Raw genomic sequence first — 22,936 nt, 5'->3', positions numbered from 1 at the left:
TATCAGTTTGCACGGTTTCTTAGAAAAGTAGTATGAGCAAGAGCAACAAATGAGTCAGTGACCATTCGCTACCCTCTCTTTCATTACCCATGTCTTTCGCTACATGTCAGGCAAATACAATGGTCTCCGGACTCATTACATTTTTTGTGCCGCACACTCGCTTTAGTTGGAGTAAGTGCTGCTAAAAGTTGCATTGGACTCGTAGAAGCAATATCGTATTTAGGATTTGCTTAGTCCGTGTACAACTTTTTTTAACCTCTACCATTGGGAAGCTACGATCAAATGCTTGAATTAGACTCAACTAAGCGATCCCATTCGTCACGATCTAAACCTTGTCCTTTAAGAACAAGCAGTACTAGATCGACTGCAAGGGTTGGTTCAACAAGAGCTTTGTCTAGCATTACAACGCCTTCAAATCTGCTCTTCATGCTCTTGCTGAAGACCCTAATCAGAAAGCTGAAACAGCTCATGAGACTAAGTGTTTGTTAAAAGAAATGTCAAAACAGAAACATTCATAATAAATGAGTTTTGGGCAACAATTTTAGAACTCATCAACGCTGTCAGTAAATAATTACAGAGAGAAGAGAATGAGCTTGAAACTGTAGTTCAGCTTCTAAAATGACTTTTGGAATTCTTAAAATCCCAAAGAGATAATTTTGATGACTACGAGCAGAAGGTAAGAGATCTACAATACTCTGAATATATGCTTTTTCTCATGAGGATCTTTCAGTGCGTCACAGTTTTTCAATTTCTTTCTAACGCGTTAAATTGCATGCGACAGGAAAAAACGCACGTCGGTGATTACATTTCGTCGGTGACATTTATAACATTTATTCTGGTTGTCAATAGATAGCGCTATAATCGAAATAAAAATTATTTTCGAATTATATAATATATCTACGAATATAATCTGTACAATTTATAAGACTATACAAATCAAAGAAAATAGCATTTTATAAATGCAATAAACAGAATTGATTTGTTTTTATGCCAAATTGCAAATAAAATTTGACAACTGTCAGATTTAACTAAAATGTCATGTCAATAAAATGTATATTATCACGGACTTACCTTTTTTACTATCATTTGTGACGCACTGAAATATGCTCATGAAAAGAAGCATACCGACGAGAGTAAGTAAACGCGAGTAAGCAAACTACATTTAGATGATGCTAATTCCAGAAGTTGTTCTACATGGTAGAGAAAAGTTAAAGGTTAAAGAATCTACCAATTTTGGATAAACTCATTTTAATGATCTGAGTCGTCAGGTAACAGCGTACGAGTGAGTATATAGGGTGAGGCAGATAACTGGCCTATTAGAAATATCTCGAGAACCAAAGGCAACAGAATCATGAAAATTAGACTGAAGCGGTTTTGAGGGATGATCTATTAAATGAAAATATTTTCATCTCTTTTCAACTTCCGGTTATACCGGAAGTTGCTTATAACTTCATTTTTTTAATGGGACACCCTGTATATTTTTACATTTTTGGATTCTCCTCAATATCTTCTTTCTTAAAATATGAGATTTTGTAATATTATACAGGGTATTTTAAAAGATATTTACGTTTTTTTATTAATTTCGTAGCAATATTCACACCCTGTAGAATTGTAATAGTTTGACATTAAAAACTCTGCTTACGTTCAAGTAATTTTTAATATAGTCTACTATTGTTAAGAATCATTAGGATAGCTAATTTTGAAAATTTATTATACAGGGTGGGTCGAAACACGGAATGAATATTTTCTGAGTTTTCTTAAATGGAACACCCTATATTTTAGTATTGTAATGAAATGATATTTTATGGTACTTTTTTATTTTATAAGTATTCCCTATACCTAATTGCTTTAATTTGTGAGTTATTGGTGATTCAATAAAAACATTAATTGCAACAAAAAATACGTAAAATTTTATTAGGTTGGCCGTGAGAAAGTCACAAATAATTTTTCAGAAATAAATACATATTAATCCAGACTGATCCTTAAAATTACCAATAATGGTTTAGCAATCAAAATATCTACGCAGTTAAGATTGTTGGTGCGATTAACAATTAAGCACAAATTAAAGCAGTTAGGTATAGGGAATGCTTAAGAAATAAAAAGTACCATAAAATATCATTTCATTACAATACTAAAATACAGGGTGTTCCATTTAAGAAAACTCAGAAAATACTCATTCCGAGTTTCGACCAACCCTGTACACTGAAATTAAAAATTTAGCTATACTAATGATTCTTAACAATAGTAGACTATATTAAAAATTATTTGAACGTAAGTAGAGTTTTAGATGTCGAACTACTACAATTCTACAGGGTGCGAATATTGCTACGAAATTAATAAAAAACGTAATTATCTTTTAAAATACCCTGTATAACATTACAAAACCTCATATTTTAAGAAAGACGACATCGAAGAAAATTCTAAAATCTAATAATATACAGGGTGTCCCATTTAAAAAAACGAAGTTATAAGCAACTTCCGGTATAACCGGAAGTAGCAAATGGATAAAATTATTTTCATTAAATAGATGACTCTTCAAAACCCCTTAATTCAAATATTCATTATTCTGTTGCCTTTAGTTCTCGAGATATTTCTAATAGGCCCTTTATTTGCCTCACCCTGTATAACCGAGTATTTGGTGTTTTGTGTGTTTTTCCAACACTGAGTGATACTCAAATAAATGAGTGTGCTTCAAAACTACATGAAAACTATTTTGTACTGATGATATTGAACCTAAAATTTAAGATGAACTACTACAGTTCAAATATTGTTTCAGGACTTGTAAAGAAAACTTTATTCCTGCTTCATAGTCTTTTTGGGCTATTTATGAAAACAAATTCGAATCGAAGTTACGAAATTTGTCAGTATCTTATAAGATTTATTTTACACTAATGATTACAAATAATACAACAGGCGAACGGTCGTTTTCAAAAATGAAAATTGTTAAAAACTGTCACAGTTCGACAGTGGCACAAAATAGACTAGCATTTCCCTCAATTAAGGCTATTGAGAATGATGTGCTCGGAAATTTGGAAGTTGAAGATATTTTAAGTAGTTTTGTTTCTATGAGACTCAGAAAAGTTGCTTTATACTAATTATAAGGCTTTGAAAACTCAAACTAAATTTAATCCAGAATTATCTATTATTACATAAGTAATAAGTATATTATTCAACGAGCATGGGTATTACTCACGATGATGAAGTTTCTTGACTATTTCTTTGTTTAATTTCTTCAAGCAATACCTTTTACAGAATGAAACAAAAATTTAAGTTTAAATCTGTAAAATGTTCACTAATATATCAAAGGAATACCGCTCGGAGATGGAGGGGTCATCCGAGGTTTTGGAGGGAAAAGACAAAAGTTTCTTAAGCGGCCTCCCAGCTTGGGTTGCCTAGGGGTCTCTAGATTCTTAATCCGGGAGTGAATTTCAGGACATCTCTACATTTATTTGTGGGGTTTTCCTAGTGTGGAGTTGTCCAACGTGTATTAGTAGGGGAGGAAAGTATGCTAAATTTGCAATTACTCGAGCGCTTTGGGGACCTATTGGGTTTGGAATAGTAGGTCCTAAAACCAAAAAAGTTAAGTAAAGTTTTCCATTTAAGTGGGGACTTTCCATTTTTTAATTTAATTTTCCATTTCCAACAAGTGTTTTTTCCGATTATAGCGCCATCTATCCATAATTCGAAAAAATATCTCGAATAAAAGTTGCTTATTTTTACGTAAAGAATCCAAATCTGCAATAATAATTGGGGGCTCCTCTTTAAGATTTTAAGGTAACCCCCCACCCTACCTCCTAAATAATATTGAATACGTGTATTTTGCAATTTTTCGGTCTGATGTTTATTTCGCGAAAGATGGCAGGGTTTGTATTTAAAATTTAAAATTTACCCCTCACCCCTCTCCTTGAGGGGTCGTGTTTGGTATCATTCGATATTTCGATATTCGAAAATTTCGTAGTTGTAGACATCGGTTGTCATTAAGTAAATTGTTTTCTAGGAGGGAAATCGATTGATTTAAATAGTAAATTTTAGAAAACCGAAATCGGTTCATGCGATTCCCACTGGGATACCGTTCCAACATAAAAAACTCATTTAGGTGCGACTCACCTTTAATAAAACTACCTACGTAATGTAACCGACATGCTACCTTCAATATTTGCTCATAAACATCTGTCTCTTGTATTTAAAAAGTTCTAAGATTTCTATTGTCAACACGACTTAAACGTTACTAAACAAATATTAGCAGATTTTATTTAAACTAGTTCAAGGATCTTGAGTAGCTTAATGTGACTAGATTTTGCGAAAATTGAAAACGATGTATTATTATAATCAAGTATATTCAAATGGGAAATGAGCCACAATTTTACCTAAAAATGATTTTATTAACGTTTCGACGCCCAAGTCGGGTGTCGTTGTCAAAATACAAAATAATTGACAACGACACCCGACTTGGGCGTCGAAACGTTAATAAAATCATTTTTAGGTAAAATTGTGGCTTATTTCCCATTTGAATATACTTGATTATAAAAAATGCCACAAGAAAATAGCTTCAGATGTATTATTAAACAATACATTTTAAGTCTAAAACCTTTCAAAAGAGAACAAACACACAAAACAAAACAATTCTTGTTCGAATCCCAGCTGGATAGCAAATTTTTAACGAAAGTTTTGTTTTCGTTTATAAATTCGCAAAGTCTGTTCGTGCGTCGCCGCTCCTGCAATACTTATAGACGATCTAGCGATGGATTCCTATGTAGTTTTGTTTCCTGAATCAAAATCTGAAAACGGCATTTCGGTTTCTCTAACTAGTTTCGAGATATCCGACCTCAAATCGACATTGTGAAGTCACAATCCTTCTTCAAAAATATTTGTTTTCGTTTGACGCAACTAATCGTCAACATAAAATTGAAACGTCAAATAAATAAATTTTATTATTAAGCGCCAGCAGTAGCGTGTCATCAATATTACTTCGAGAGATGGTAGCACACCTTTTTTCGAAAGTTCTGCGAGACTTTGGCAACAGTGCGTCGTTATTATTTGACATAACTAAGATTAAAGCTGAACATTATGAGATTATACTCATAGACGCGCTAAATGGAAGTACATAACAGAAAACAATTTTATTTAGTAAATAAATATTTATAAAAATAAACCAAAATAGGTGAAAATCGTGTATTTTTTTATTTAAATTTAAATTTTCAAACTATTGATGATATTTCTATACTAAAAAATCATCCAAAAGCTTTATATACTTGCATTAGAAATCGAAATATTTTTACGTCAAATATACTTACCTATAAGTAAAACTCACAATTAACAATAACCTATTTTTTTCAAATAGTCCAACAACTTTTACACAAAGATATAATAATTTAATTATAAATAAACACTATTTCCCTATGGATCAACACTAACGAATTCTTAAAATAATACACTACTGCACTGACCAGATATCGATACAGATAACAGAACAGTTAAGAGAATCGTGCTGGTACACTTAGAAATAAGGGGGGAGGAGGTAACAAATACGACATCATAACCATCGAGAGCACTTGGTGTCTAGGATCACCTCATCTTGTAAAGTTTCTAGAGATTTCGGCACAAAATTAATGAAAACAGATTACACGGGATTTTTTGGTGTAGCTAAACACCAATACGCCATGAGAACCGACCCCTGGAGCACCTGATGTTTCGAAGGATTTTGACACTGAATGCATGCAAATCGATTACTAGGCGGTTTTCGGGGTCGCTGAATACGTACACGCCATTAGAGCCGACCCCCGGCCACACGGTGCCCCAGGTCACTGCTAAGGCATATTACCCCCGCCTGTGGGTAAAAAATAGGTCGATTTCAGGATATAATTCAGGAATTTTTGAAACCTATCAGGTGTTGTAAAGGTCGATGCCAGGAATAACTTCTACTAAAATGTAACCAAAAATATTGTGCGCTTTTTTTTATATTGCGATTTTCATTTGTTAAATTTGCAATTTTTAATGATTTTTAATTTTGCAGCTTAGGATATTGATTTTAGAGAAAAACTTTTCAATAGAAAGTTGTAGTAAATTAAAAAACCTACAATTTGAGGTACGGTAAGTTTAATTTGGTTAATTGGTTATTGCAAAACAGCGTGCGAAAGGTCCAAAATGGCCGTTTTTTGCAATTGCATTATTTATTGTACAAATAATTTTTTTTATTTTTTAAAGCTTTAGAATGAAGATCTTTCAATTTCCAACATAAAAAAAAATTTAAAGCCAGATTAACGAATTTTTTGCTTAGACATTATAAATTGTTTATCCCAAGAGGTCAAATGTCGAAAGCTATAACTTTTTGAAAAAAAATCGTAGAGAGTTGCTAAAATATCTGATCTCCTTCTAAAGAGCTATGTTTTCATATTCTGATGTAAATAAATGCGTAAAACATTTTTAAACCTCTAATTTTGGGTTTGAAAATAAGGGGGCAATTTTCGTTATAACCATTTAGAGCTGAAGCGGCCCTGTACATCCTATGAGTTTTTAACTTACAGATTATTGTTGCTGAAGATGAAACAAAGATTTATAAAAAAATTAAAAATTTCTACGACCAACTGAAGCCGAGATAATTTTTGGGTTTGAAAATAAGGGGGCAAATTTCGTTATAAACATTTAGAGCTGAAGCGGCCCTGTACATCCTATGAGTTTCTAACTTACAGATTATTGTTGCTGAAGGCAGAACAAAGATTTATAAAAAAAAAATAAAAATTTTCTACAACCAACTGAAGCTGAGATAATTGTTTTTTTCTTAAGTCGTAGTGCCTTTATTTATAACAATTAAGAAATTATTTTACAGTCATTGACTAAAGAAAGACTTATATTATCTTAAAATAAAAATTATTATAAAATATAATTACATTTAATTATTAAAAATTATTTTTAAAATCGGTGCTTTGCGAGAGGCCGAATTTTGCAAATCGCCCGGCTTGCTTCAAATCCGCGCGGTCGGAAAATTTTTACGTAACTTGTATTAAATTTTGCCAGAAAACAATTTAATAATATAACCATTATAATATACAGTCTATTTACCACTGTATTTGTTTTTCTTGATAAACTTTTATATGTGAAATTTCATTTCTGAAGAAATAATATTACAAAAATGATACACATATATGAAATATATAACTATATTTTTAATTTTTTCATTGTTATATAAATATAATTAATAATAATAACGTTACTTCTTACTATATTATACAATATAAAACTTTTTCTTCTTGCAGTGACAATTCTTTTTGGATTTCACATATAAACGTTCGTTTATCAAGAAAAACAAATACAGTGGTAAATAGACTGTATATTATAATGGTAATATTATTAAATTGTTTTCTTTCAAAATTTAATACAAGTTACGTAAAAATTTTCCGAACGCGCGGATATGAAGCGAGCCGGGCTATTTGCAAAATTCGGCCGCTTGCAAAAGCACCGAATTAAAATATAATTTTTAATAATTAAACATAATTATATTTTATAATAATTTTTATTTTAAGATAATATAAGTCTTTCTTTAGTCAATGACTGTAAAATAATTTCTTAATTGTTATAAATAAAGGCACTATGATTTAAGAAAAAAACAATTATCTCGGCTTCAGTTCGTTGTAGAAAATTTTAATTTTTTTATAAATCTTGGTTTCGTCTTCAGCAACAACAATCTGTAAGTTAGAAACTCATATGATATACAGGGCCCCTTCAGCTCTAAATGTTTATAACGAAATTTGCTCCCTTATTTTCAAACCCAAAAATTATCTCGGCTTCAGTTAATCGTAGAAATTTTTTATTTTTTATAAATCTTCGTTTCATCTTCAGCAACAATAATATGTAAGTTAAAAACTCGTAGGATGTACAGGGCCGCTTCAGCTCTAAATGTTTATAACGAAATTTGCCCCCTTATATTCAAATCCAAAAATTAGAGGTTTAAAAATGTTCTACGCATTTATTTACATCAGAATATGAAAGTAAAACTCTTTAGAAGGAGATTGGATGTTTCACCAACTTTCTACGATTTTTTTTCAAAAAGTTATAGCCTTCGACATTTGACCTCTTGGGATAAACAATTTATAATATCTAAGCAACAAATTCGTTAATCTGGCTTTACATTTTTTTTATGTTTGGAATTGAAAGATCTTCATTTTAAAGCTCTAAAAAATAAAAAGAAATTATTTGTACAATAAATAATGCAATTGTAAAAACGGCCATTTTGGACTTTTCGCAGGCTGTTTTGCAATAACCAATTAACGAAATTAAACTTACCGTAGCTCAAATTGTAGGTTTTTTAATTTACTACAACTTTCTATTAAAAAGTTTTTCTCTAAAATCAATATCCTAAGGTACAAAATTAAAAATCAATAAAAATTGCAAATTTAACAAATGAAAATCGCAATTAAAAAAAAAGCGCACAATATTTTTGGTTACATTTTAATATAAGATATTCCTGGCATCGTCCTTTACAACACCTGATAGGTTTCAAAAATTCCTGAATTATATCACGTTTTTTCACCCACAGGGGTATATTATCTTGTGGAGATTGGAGAGTTTTTGGGAACCAGGTGCACCGGTGGCCAGTTCTAATAGCGTATTCTTGTTCAGCGGCCTCAGAAACCACCCGAGTAATCTCATTGCATCAATTTAGTGCTTTAGGAGTGAACCTGGGCATCAGGTGCTCCGGTGGTCGGTTCTGATGGCGTACTCGTTCTCAGCGACTCCAAAAACTCACCCACGAGTAACAAAATCTGGCATTTAATACACTTATTTTGACATGTTTATGCGCTTTTGGATGCATTTTATGCACTCTAAAATACAACTATACATTTCCACCCAATTTTCTATTATAGACTTTTTTCCTGACATCATCCTGAACACATGCGAAACGTTGTAAATTTCTAGATGCTGTATTTAAAAATCGATTTATTTTTTCCTAAGTTTCCTGGTCTAATTTAGTAATCACACCACTGATTCATTTGTCAAGGTTTTTAAGAGCGTAGGCGCACAATTTTGAGCCAATTCTTTTTAAATGCATTCATTTTTTTTCGAATCCTGAGAAAACTAATAAATATTTTTAAAAAATTTAAACGCAGAATGAAACATTACAACATTATGACCGAAGGCCGAAACTCCCTGCAAAGTTCTATAATTACCCCAGGCAGTGGGTGCAAAAACGTGATATAATTCAGGAATTTTTAAAACCTATCAAGTGTTGTAAAGGATGATGGCAGGAATAACTTATACTAAAATGTAACCAAAAATTTCAGGAGCTTTTTTATTTATCACGTTCTTCATTTGTTAAATTTGCAATTTTTAAAGATTTTTAATTTTGCAGCTTGGGATATTTATCTTAGAGAAAAATAGAAAATTGTAATTGTAGTGAATTAAAAACTTACAAATTGAGCTATAACAAGTTTAATTTTGTTAATACGTTATTCCAAAACAGCCTGCGAAAGTTCCAAAATGGCCGTTTTTTGCAATTACATTATTTATTGTAAAAATAGCTTTCATTTATTTTTTTAAGCTTTAAAATGAAGAGCTTTCAATACCAAATATAAAAAAAATTTATAGAGCCCGATTGGTAAACTTGTTGCTTAGATATTATAACTTGTTTATCCCAAGGGATCAAATGTCGAAGGCTATAACTTTAAAAAAAAATCGCCGAGAGTTAATCCAAGATCCAATCTCCTTCTAAAGACTTATATTTTCATATTTTAATATAAATAAGTGCGTAAAACATTTTTCAACCTCTTATTTCGAGTTTGAAAATAAGGGGGCAAATTTCGTTATAAACATTTAGAACTTAAGCCTTTCCTGTACATTATATGAGTTTCTAACTTGTAGATTATTGTTGTTGAAGACAAATTAAAGATTCAAAACAAAATAAAAACTTTCTACGACCAATTGAAGCCGAGATAATTGCTTTTGTTTTCTTAAATCGTAGTGACTTTATTTGTAGCAATTAAGAAATTATTTCATTGTCATCAACTAAAGAAAGACTTATATTATCTTAAATAAAAATTATTTTAAACGAAAATTACATTTAATTATTAAAAATGATTTTTAAAGTGTAGTGGAGATTTATTTTTCTGTACGAATATGATTTTTGCCCTTAAAACGGATAGCAACTTATAATACATTAAATCACGGTTTTTGCTCCAAATTTTAAAGCACCACTTTTATTGACTTGAAATTAAGCAAACACATAGATAACATGTCAAAAAATAAAAATTGTATTGGGCCTCTGTGTCTTGCATTTGCCCTGGGGGTAACCTTCACTCCTTAGAAGGGATGAAAAAATATACGTTCAAAATAAGTTAGGAAATGGATCAAATGTATAATTCTAAGCAACTTTTGTTCTACAACATTTTCTCATTTAGCTAATACCTCTCGAGTTATTTCCGAGTAAATACGTTCATTTTTCAACAAGAAAAAAACCAGTTTTTAGGCGGTTTTTGGCAAATAACTCAAAAAGTAAGTATTTTATTGAAAAAAACATTGAAAAAAACGGTGAATGTATGAACTGACTAGACTCAGCAGAAGCAAAGTCCTAGCTAATGAAAAATAGGTTCATATCCGTCAAATTTTAAAGTGAAACACCCAAAAAATAATGCACTCTTTGGGGAACACTCATTACAACTTTTTTAAAGTGTTTAAAAAAATATGTGTACCTATCTGTTTTTTAAAAAAGTTTGTAGCATCAATAATAAACAAGTTACACTCAAATCAAAGTTGGTCTCTTTTTTTTTGGTAAAAAACTCGGGAAAGTCACCCCCTAATTATCATCAAATATGAAATTAATCCTTTTTACTTCATAAGTTGTTTTACTCGTGTATGTGTGGTTTACATCTGCAAGTTTCATTGGTTCAAAGTGATTATTTTTGAAGGGACTGTAGTTGAAAGGGCCTGAACTAGTCAATAATCACGAGTGTATGCAAATTTAGAACAACCATATCTTAACCAATTTTTGCCTTACAAAAAAAAAACAAAAAATCCGAAATACTCAGAAAAGCAAAAACTACAGTTTGTTACTCTTTGTGATTTTTGGCCACACTAATAAATTTTAAGTTATGTTGAAAAAAAAAACATGTTTTTCAAAATTAAAAATTAAAACAGATTTACTTTAAAACCATTTTATTTAAATAAGCCCTTTGAACCGATTATACTTACAGATCATATAAATAATACATGAGCAAAGTAACTTGTGAAGCGGTAACGATTAATTTGATTTAAGATGGTAATTAGGGGGTGACTTTTTTGATAAAAAAAAGAGATAAACTTTATTTTGAGCGTAACTTGCTTACTCTTGATACTAGAAACTTTTTAAAAAACAAAAAATAATATTTTGTTAAAAACTTTAAAAAGGTTCTAATGAGTATTCTCCAAAAAGTGCATTATTATTTGGTTATTTCACTTTGAAATATTAACTTTGAAATTTGACGGTTATGAACTTATTTTTCATTTGCTAAAACTTTGCTTTTGCTGGCTGTAGTAAGTTCATACATACACCAGTTTTTTTTTAATTTTTAATGGGCTATATTTTCTCTTAGAATGTTTTATTCAACACAGTACTTACTGTTTGAGTTATTTGCCAAAAACCGCTTAAAAACGTGTTTTTTCTTGTTAAAAAAATGAACGTATTTACTCGGAAATAACTCGAATAGTCTTAACTTACTGAGAAAATATTGTAGAACAAAAGTTGCTTAGAATTAGACATTTTATCTATTTCCTAACTTATTTTGAACGTATATTTTTTAACCCTTCTAAGGGGCGAAGGTCATCCCAGGGCAAAAGCACACAGAGGCCCAATACCATTTTTATTCTTTGACATGTTATCTATGTGTTTGCCAAATTTCAAGTCAATCCAAACGGTGCGGTGCTTTAAAATTTGGAGCAAAAACCGTGATTTAATGTATTATAAGTTGCTAACCGTTGCTAAGGGCAACCGACACAATAAATCACATTCGTACAGAAAAATAAATATCCACTACACCTTAAGGTGATACAGTAGCAATCAACAGGTAGCCAAAACGCGTTCCAAGATTGCGGCTGTAATTTTGAATATTTTTTCGAGATATTTGGCACAGGTATTCGTAATATAATAAAGAATGGCGGTACAGAGCCCAATTTGAAAAATGTATTAATATGTGAAAATTACTCTGTAATTAACTACCATATTAAAAAACGAGCTTGTACCGCCATTAAGAACAAAAAAATACACTTTCTTCAAATAAACTTTTTTTTCCGATGCCTAGATTTTGTGTCATTTTGGAACTACTAATGAAATAAAAAATTTTAGTAGTTCCAAAATGACACAAAATCTAGGCATCGGATAAAAAAGTTTATTTGAAGAAAGTGTATTTTATTGTTCTTCTTAATGGCGGTACAGGCTCGTTTTTTTAATATTGTATTTAATTACAGAGTAAATCCACATATTAATATATTTTTCAAATTGGGCTCTGTACCGCCATTCTTTATTATATTACAAATACGTGTGCCAAATATCTCGAAAAAATATTCAAAATTACAGCCGCAATCTTGGAACGCGTTTTCGCTACCTGTTGATCGCTACTGTTTCATCTTAAAAATCATTTTTAATAATTAAATATAATTTTCGTTTAAAATAATTTTTATTTTAAGATAATATAGGTATTTCTTTAGTTGATGACTGTGAAATAATTTCTTAATTGTTATAAATAAAGTCACTACGATTTAAGAAAACAAAAGCAATTATCTCGGCTTCAATTGATCGTAGAAAATTTTTATTTTGTTTTGAATCTTTATTTTGTCTTCAACAACAATAACCTACAAGTTAGAAACTCATATAATGTACAGGGGCGGCTTCAGTTCTAAATGTTTATAACGAAATTTGCCCCCTTATTTTCAAACCCGAAATAAGGGGTCGAAAAATGTTTTACGCATTTATTTACATCAGAATATAAAAATATAAATCTATAGAAGGAGAGTGGATATTGGATTAACTCTCTACAATTTTTTTTTAAAAAGTTATAGCCTTCGACATTTGACCCCTTGGCATAAACAAGTTATAATATCTAAGCAACAAGCTTGCAATCTGGCGCTGTAAATTTTTTTTATGTTTGGTATTGAAAGGTCTTTATTTTAAAGACTTAAAAATAAATAAAAGTTATTTTTACAACAAATATTGCAATTGCAAAAAACGGCCATTTTGGACCTTTCGCAGGCTGTTTTACAATAATGTATTAACAAAATTAAACTTGTTATAGCTCAAATTGTAGGTTTTTTTAACTTACTACAATTTTCTATTTAAAAGTTTTTCTCTAAAATGAATACCCTAAGCTGCAAAATTAAAAATCTTTAAAACTTGCAAATTTAACAAATGGAAAATGTCATAGATAAAAAAGTTCTTAAAATTTTTGGTTACATTTTAGTATAAGATATTTCTGCCATCGTCATTTACAACACCTGATAGGTTTCAAAAATTCCTGAATTATATCCTGAAATCGCCCTATTTTTCACCCACACTTGGACTAAATGTATATTTTAATAAGTTTAAAATAATTTTAAACATTTAAAAAAAAATTAGTGTGATTTTTAATTTCAAATATCTCATTTAAAAGAAACTTTTTAATTTTTCTAAGGGACTTTCGGCCCCTGGGTAATAACGTAATCTTTCATTCTGCGTTTCAATTTTTTAAAAACATTTATTAATTTTCACAGGATTCGAAAAAAATTAATACATTTAAAAAGCATTGGTACGAAATTTTGAGCCTACGCTCTGTTAAGCCAAATGTTGACTCTCGCGTACTTATAAATTGTACACGTCGTGTGAGCGCCCTGCTTGCCACCGCAATCGCAAAGCGCGTATACTTGCCAAGCACGCAAATAATTTTTCCACCTACCTCTACCGAAAGTATACTTTTCCGGACCTGATTGTAGGGAGCAAAGTTGTACTTTTCCTCCCTAGGGAGGAAAATATGTTTCCTCCCTAGGGAGGAAAAGTAAAAGTGACGTCATGGTATTTCATTCATGAAATGTAACTTATTGACGCCCTGTACAATATCTATTTTCTATTACTTAAGTTTCTGTACATTTTAACGTTTATTTATAAAACACTCTGTATTTTGCAGAATGGTAAAAAACAGTAAATTGTTATTTTGATTTAACAATGTTTACATTATTAATTTGACTTATATTTGACAGTTGACAGTTATATTGTACGTACTTGTTAGTTTTAGTTCTAATAAATTTTGTTGGTTAGTTACATAAATAAATTAAGTAAAAATGAAAACATGACTTGTTATTTGAGGAAGGTGGAAAAACCATATGTATAACATGGGAGTAAAGTGCCTTTTCCTCCCTTGAATGATTACTGCCCTCCGCTACGCGTCGGGCAGTAATCATTCAAGGGAGGAAAAGGCACTTTACTCCCATGTTATACATATGGTTTTTCCACCTTCCTCAAATAACAAGTCATTTTATCATTTTTACTTAATTTATTTATGTAACTAACCAACAAAATTTATGAGAACTAAAACTAGAAAGTAGGTACAATATAACTGTCAACTGTCAAATATAAGTCAAATTATTAATGTAAACATTGTTAAATCAGAATAACAATTTACTGTTTTTTACCATTCTGCAAAATACAGAGTGTTTTTAAATAAACGTTAAAATGTATAGATACTTACGTAATAGAAAATAGATATTGTACAGGGCGTCAATAAGTTATATTTCATGAATGAAATACCATGACGTCACTTTTACTTTTCCTCCCTAGGGAGGAAAAATATTTTCCTCCCTAGGGAGGAAAAGTACAACTTTGCTCCCTACAATCAGGTCCGGAAAAGTATACTTTCGGTAGAGGTAGGTGGAAATAGCTATTATATTACTTCCCAAGTACACGAGCCGTTTGAGCCCGCCTATACATATTATAGTAGGACAGAAAAGTGTGCTAAATTTGCAGTTGCTCGAACGTTATGGGGACCTATTGGGTTGAAAAGAGTAGATCCTAAAAACAAAAAAATTTAAGTTAAGTTTTCCATAAAGTGGAGGACTCTCCATTTTTTAATTTAATTTTTCATTTCCAACAAGCGATTTTTCCGATTATAGCACCATCTATCCATAATTAGAAAAAATGTCTCGAATAAATGTTACTAATTTTTACGTAAGGAATCCAAATCTGCAATTCAAAATGGGGGCTCCTATTTAAGATTTTAAAGTAACCCCCACCTCTGTAGGGGGTCGTGGTTTGGTATCATTCGATAGATTTTTCAAAAATATTGAATACGTGTATTTTTCAGTTTTTCGATCAGATGTTTATTTCGCAAAAATATCATGGGATTCGTATTTAAAATTTAAAATTTACCCCCCACCCCTCTACGTGGGATGTCGTGTTTGGTATCATTCGATAGATTTTTGAAAAATATTGAACACGTATTTTTTAGTTTTTCGACCTGACGTATTCATTTCGCGAAATATGCGCTTTTTTTAACTTTGTGACTCGCCCATTTCTTTTACACCCCGCTCAAATCGTCAGATTTTTTAAATTACACTGTTTTGAATGTACTTAACTTACCTTATCTTAATCTGACGACTTTGAGCTTTTCTAGGAATAGATTTTTTTTCGGATCCCCCGAATTCCCCTGTATTAAATTAGGAGCCAATATATGGTAGAGGTACATTTACAGGCTACAAGGTTTCTCCCCATGTGATAATCTGACGAGCTCGAGTAACTGCAAAAATCCCCGCTTGAGCTCCACTACCATTATTGGCAATTCTACCTAGATGAATTGTAAAATGATATTGTCAATATTTTTGAGTTACGTTTCTCGGACGACTTTATTGGAAGATAATTCATTAAATTACTTGAAATTAACTTATTTATAGTCCAGAAAGCCACTGCGCATCCGCTAGGAAAAATATTCTAATTCGGATTTTTTGCACAATCTTATTCAAAAAGGACTCCTTTTAACAAATTTGCATGTTGCCAGGACCAAAAGGTGGTCAAACATCATAAAGGTTTTTTTTTGTTTTTTTCCTAAAATTCTTTTTTTGCATGGAAAAAAGTTTTTTTAGGTTTTTTGGATCATTCCAAACAGAAAAGGTCTTTAGTGACTTTTCTCTAAAAATAATAGTTTTTGAGATATAAGCGATTAAAAATTGAAAAATTGCCGAAATCGGCCATATTTAACCCTCAAAAACTATGTGAAAAACTGAAAATTTGAATGTTGCCAAGGCAGGTAGATATTCTTTAAACATCGATTGATGAAATCCCGAAGAGTTTTTTGCAATACAGTATTCAAAACTCCTTTGTTTTTCAATTGCCAATCAAGCGTGCGCGACACTATTTTCCACCGACCGACAGTATGGTGCAAATGAAAGGAATAAATTCGTTATTTCGTAAACCGGCGACCTTTAGGAAAAATCCCGAAACAGGTCGATTTTTATTTTTAAGTTATGATATTGTGGCATATATGGTATACTAGTGACGTCATCCGTCTGGGCGTGATGACGTAATCGATGATTTTTTAAAATGAGAATAGGGGTCGTGTGGTAGCTCATTTGAAAGGTTCTTCAATTCTCTATTCAGTAGTATAAATATTTACTTAATTATTTATACATGGTGTCCAAAAAATTTTTATTAAATTAAATTATTTGACAAAAAAAGAAGTAGAAGGACACCCTGTATAAATAATTAGGTAAATGTTTATATTACTGAAAAGAAAATTAAAGAGCCTTTCAAATGAGCTAGCACACGACCCCTATTCTCATTTTAAAAAATCATCGATTACGACATCACGCTCAGATGAATGACGTCACTAGTATACCATATATGCCACAATATAATAACATAAAAATAAAAATCGACCTGTTTCGGGATTTTTCCTTAAAGTCGCCGGTTTACGAAATAACGAATTTATTCTTTTCATTTGCACCATACTGTCGGTCGGTGGAAAATAGTGTCGCGCACGCTTGATTATCAATTAAAAAACAAAGGAGTTTTGAAAATTGTATTGCAAAAACTCTTCGGGATTTCATCAATCGATGTTTAAAGAATATCTACCTACCTTGGCAACATTCAAATTTTCAGTTTTTCACATAGTTTTTGAGGGTTAAAAATGGCCGATTTCGCAATTTTTCAATTTTTAATCGCTTATATGTCAAAAACTATCATTTTTAGAGAAAAGTCACTGAAGACCTTTTCTGTTTGGAATGATCCAAAAAATCTAAAAAAACTTTTTTCCATGCAAAAAAAATGATTTTAGGAAAAAACAAAAAAAAAACGTTTAAAAAATTTTTGATCACCTTTTGGTCCTGGCAACATGCAAATTTGTTAAAAGGAGTCCTTTTTGAGTACGATTGTACAAAAAATCCGAATTAGAATATTTTTCCTAGCGGATGCGCAGTGGCTTTCTGGACTATTAAACGAATACTACTCAGAAAAATCATAGCACATGTGATTTGTCTTTAAAAAGACAAACACATGCAATAAGAGTAAAATTCTTCTGTTAGTGATCCCATCATAAATCATCAGGAAAAAACCAGAAAAAGCCTCAAAATACCATTCCGAAATGGTAAGTATTTGATTTTATATTTAGTTTACTCTCAAAATTATTACCAAACTTTGATTCTATACCTTAGTTTTTTTAAACATAAATAATGTATCCTCGAATACAACAAACCGGCATATTTATGTTTCGTAAGTAAAAGAGTGATCACGAGTTAGTAAATAAAGTAAGAACCAAAAAAGGATACCAAATGGGATAAAAACAACTTAAAATAATTTGCTATGCAGACGAAGCAATCTCTCAAAGCAATGTCTCAAAGTGGAGATGATTTACAACGTATGCTGCACCATTTTAATAATAATCGTCAGAAAATTTAAAATGTTTTTTTTTTATTTACATAAAGCCGCATCAACCATGGAAGGTTATTAGCGGATGTTGAACAATTATTAGATTTTATGAAATAAATGTGTATCTTTAAGATAATAAATTGTACTGAATAAATTATAATTTAATATACAGTCAAACCAGCTTATTAGAATACCTCTTAAAGGAATATCCCGGTTTAAGGAATAGAAATTTGAGGTCCCGAAACGTTTCTACTAGCGACCAATGATCGGTTATTAGAATATCCCGGTTATAGGAATACTTTGGATTGGCACAAATGCTGTTCCAATAAGCGGGTACGACTGTATTCTTCAGCTGATTTGGTTCTTCAGAAATGTTGTTAATGCTTCGTTCATACGAGTAAAGTGGACATTCTGTAAGAATGTGCTGGACTGTTATCAGGTATCTACAGTATGAGCATTGTGGTGGTAGCTCTTTGGTTATTAAGTACTTATGGGTTAATGTTGTATGCCCAATTCTTTTAATTTGCTGGGAAAAAAGAGTTATCACTTTCTATCTCAGAGGACGAATCAGTAACTGTTTGATTTTTTTTTAAGTATTGTTAATTTATTTTTTATGCTACGGTCTGGAATATTATCATGAGCGAATAGTAAAATTTCTTTAAAATAATTTATATCGCTTGTGTAATTTTCTACTATAGAGGCACGATTTTTTGAGTTTAAAGCATTACATATAGCATCGCAAATAACTGTAAATTCTAAATTAAATTTCGGGCATTTACATTCGACTTTACCTTTAATAGATTCCAGTGATTTAAAAATATCATGTTGTGAGACTTTTGGACGCTTAACTGGATTTTTTGGTATGGAAAAAATAGTTGGGTCGTCTGGATTTTCAGGAGTGTCAGGAGAGTCAGCAGATATTTGTCTTTTTGTTTTTTGATGAGGGGGATCAGTGTTTAAAGTAGAAGTATTATTATTTGTAGTTGTTTCATTGTAATTGTCTTGTGCTGTAATTAGAACATTAGTAGTATGGTGATTAGAAGTTTCGGCTTCCGTTCCCATTGGTTGGGGTTTGGTTAAGAGTGGTATTCTAGGTTCAGATTCAATGGTTGTTTCACATGGTATTACTTGCGATAAAACAGGACAATCTATTTCACGATGACCTTTTGCCATGAACTTCAGTTTAAATTGTCTGTGGATAGATATATTCGATTGTTGGTGTTGTCAAAAAATATTGTAATGAAGTCTGGTAGAATTATATTTTCATCAGGAGTGATAAAAACTTGACGACGGAAACTTAATATTTGGGTATAGGCAATGTGCGGTACTCCAACTCGCAGAAACGTTATTTGAGATACTGCATGAAGCCCTAATTTTTTCAACTCATCTTCTAGTATTGAATTTGGTATAGTGGGAGAGACATTCGAAATGATCAGTCTTGTGGCAGGATTAATTAAACGTCTTATTTCGACTACGGTATTGTTGTTGGATAACAATGTGTGTGATTTTAGCAATGTATTGGCGACTTCAGTATTTGCAAGATAGATACAAATTCTGTTGTTAGAGATGCGGGATGAAAATAATACATTTTTGGGGTGTACGAGATTTCCTATTGCAATAATATATTCGTGTATTTTCACTCCATTTAGAGCAGATAGAACAACGGCTTGGTTTTTTGTTGGGTATTTAAATGAGGTTACAGCATTGGAATATGAACTTGGTTGATTATTATTAGACAAAAATTAAGTCCAACAGAATCTTCATCCATTTTTATATATATTTTTCATACCTCGGTATAACTTATTTGGAGGCGATACTATTTTCACAAGAACAAAACGACAATGAGCTGCCGATAAAAACGTACTTGTTATGATGAATGTGTAATACTCACAGTTGTGATTTTTTCCGTAGAAAGTCACTATAACTAGAGTGTTTCACTGGTATATTATTTATGTATTCATTTAATATATTTCTTATACAATTTTATATAAATCTCGGAGTAAATTAATTACAACCTGACTTTGACAGTTTTCAAATTTAAAATGTTATTTTCTCCAAAAATGATAAATTCGTGGATATAACAGGAAATATACAAAGATGTAAATTAGAGCTAGAGGGTCAGATAATAGAATAAGTAATGGAGTTTAAATATCACGGGAGAGTATGCGTCTCAAGCAGAGCTCTCTCGCTTCGAATCAGTGGAAACGGCATAGCAATATTTTGTACAGAGAATGAAGTACGTTGTGGAAAACCAATTACACTTGGGTATTGGGTGCATTTTTCCATATAGAAGGAGCTTTCGACAACACCTCCTGAAGTAATCACCAGGGCGATTCTTTTAAAAAGAATGGACGAAACGAAGCATGCGAGGAGCCGTGTGATACACGCAACGATATTGTGGGATAGAGTGTCAGCACAGGTAGTCAGAGGTTCTCCGCAGGGGGAGTTTTATCTTCTTTCTTGTGAAATCTCATCATGAGTGGGCTGATAACTAGACCCAGCAAAACAGGCATCCTGTCTTGGGTTGTGCGAATAACCTGGTCATCTCAGCTCATGGCAAAGGACCCCGCAGAAACCTTATGGGAAATGGCTCTCTATCAAATGCTCTGAAACTTTGGGTTCTGGTAGTCCTTGATGTGTAGAACAAAATACTCAATGGGCTCGTTGCTCCAAAAATCATGGTTTTAAGATATAAGCCTCTGAAGTTATAGGTACAGTGAGGACGTTTGAGTTTTAATAAATTCATTTTCTCGAGAACGGGTGACTCTGGAGATAAATTACAAATCAGGTCGATTTTTATTTTTAAAATATAATTTTTGGCATACATAACATACAGTCATCCATCTGGACGTGATGACGCAATCGATGATTTTTTTTAATAAGAATAGAAGTCATGTGATAGCTCATTTGAAAGGTTATTCAACTCTCTATTCATTAATATAAACTCTAACATAATTATTTATACAGGGTGCCCAAAATTTTTTTTTAATTAAATTAATTGAGACAACAAGAAGAATGTATATAATTTATTTAATTTAAAATACATTTTACTGTTGTCCGAAAACAGGAAAAAAATGTTTATTTGATAAATAAATATTGTTTTTCGCTTAAATTCAATATTAAAGCTGCCACCCGCGTGCACCTTAGCAGTTTGAGCGTTTGTTAATTTAAGCGAAAACCAATGTTTATTTTTCAAACTAACATTTCTTTCTGTTTCTGGCAGCAGTAAAATGTATTTCGAATTAAATAAATTATATACATTCTTCTTTTTGTCTCAACTAATTTCATTCAAAAAATTTTTTGGGCACCCTGTATAAATAATTATGTTAATGTTTATATCAGTGAATAGAGAATTAAATAACCTTTCAAATAAGGTGTCACACGACCCCTATCCTTATTTAAAAAAATCATCGATTGCTTCATCACACCCAGATGGATGACGTCACTAGTAAGATATATATGCCAAAAAATTATAATTTAAAAATAAAAATCGACCTGATTCGTAATTTATCTCCAGAATCATCCGTTCTCGAGAAAATGAATTTATTCCAACTCAAACGTCCTCACTGTACCTATAACTTCAGAGGCTTATATCCCCGAACAGGGAGAAGTTGGTTTTTTGCGGTTTCCCAACTTCATTACACAATTATACCTGTTCGTCCCAAGAAAATAGCCGCAACTATTTTCATCACTCGAACGCTCTCTGTCCACGCTGCGCTCAAAAGCCACCTTCTGACCGCCGACGAGGGCCGCTGGTTCTACCAGTTGGCGTACAAGGGTTTCTAGGGAGACTGGTCGAGAGCAAAGCACGGACAGTACACGTAAATGTCTATGGAACCAACAACAACTCCATCAAACTTTCTTCTCTGTTGCCTTTTTAGCCTTCTAGACACCACCGTCCGGCATAACCCAGGAACACCAGAACACGACACATGCCCAGTGTGTTTTTCGGACTGTTCGCTTTTGCGGCCACTTTTTACATTCACTACAAACCCTGAAGAGGACTAAATCCTAAACGGGGACACTCATTGATAGCATTTCTACATAGCAATTTATTCTATACACGCAAATCAAACAATGAGAAGAAGGCTTATATCTTGACACCATGATTTTTTGGAGCTACGCTCCCATTGAGTCTTTTGTTCTACACATCAAGGACTATCAGAACCCAAAATTTCAGAGCATTTGACAGAGAGCCATTTCCCATAAGGTTTCTGCGGGGTCCTTTAATGGTACAGTCAAAGATAGAATGCACCATCCTCTGACTGTATTTATAGGTTATCTTTTAAGGTGCAAATCACATGCTATGATTTTTTCTAAGGGATATCTATAAGTTAAAGTTGATTTCATTTAATCGAATGAATTATCTTCCAATAAAGTGGTCCCAGGAATATATTGGCAATATTATTTTAAAATTATCTACTTTAAAATGTATAATAATGTATGTCTGACTTGTCAATAGGAATTACAGACAAAATAATTACTAGAGGAATTTTTTACCAAGCAACCAAATCAAAACTTGTTTAATTGATTAGTGTTTTGTATTTTGATAACGATTTTCGAAGTGGAAATCGGAACATTAAATAGATTTAATTTCAAACTTAAATTGGCTTACTTTAAGCTAAAATTGTAAATTGCTTAGGTTTCCACAAGACAATAGCTTCAGAATAATATAGAGTGGGCTTCAAATGTATGGCTTGATCATTTATTATAATAATTATAATAAACCTTTTTTCTTTGTCCAAGTCTTGTGTTTTAACTAAATAGTCTGGATTTATCTTGGTGTAGTATTTTATAAAATATTTAACTTTGTGTGAATGTATACTTTTTTGTTACTTTTTCATCTTATTAAAACTGTAAAAATTTAATATTAAACCACCGTCATATTTTCAGTTTTCCACTTGTAATTCTATACATTTTTCAAACTTTATGTATTTTAAGAAATCACAACATGTCAATAGGAAAATATATTTTCATATAATGCACTGCGACAAATTGTTATTCTACTCGATATATTTTTAGAAACACTTCAATTTTCACAAAATAAGTTTTCCAGTGAAAATGTTAAATGTGGAAATTCTTTAATAT

The sequence above is a fragment of the Diabrotica virgifera genome, chromosome 1 (assembly GCF_917563875.1).
Source record: "Diabrotica virgifera virgifera chromosome 1, PGI_DIABVI_V3a".
Lineage (NCBI taxonomy): Eukaryota > Metazoa > Arthropoda > Insecta > Coleoptera > Chrysomelidae > Diabrotica > Diabrotica virgifera.
Note: the sequence above shows the minus strand (reverse complement) of the source record.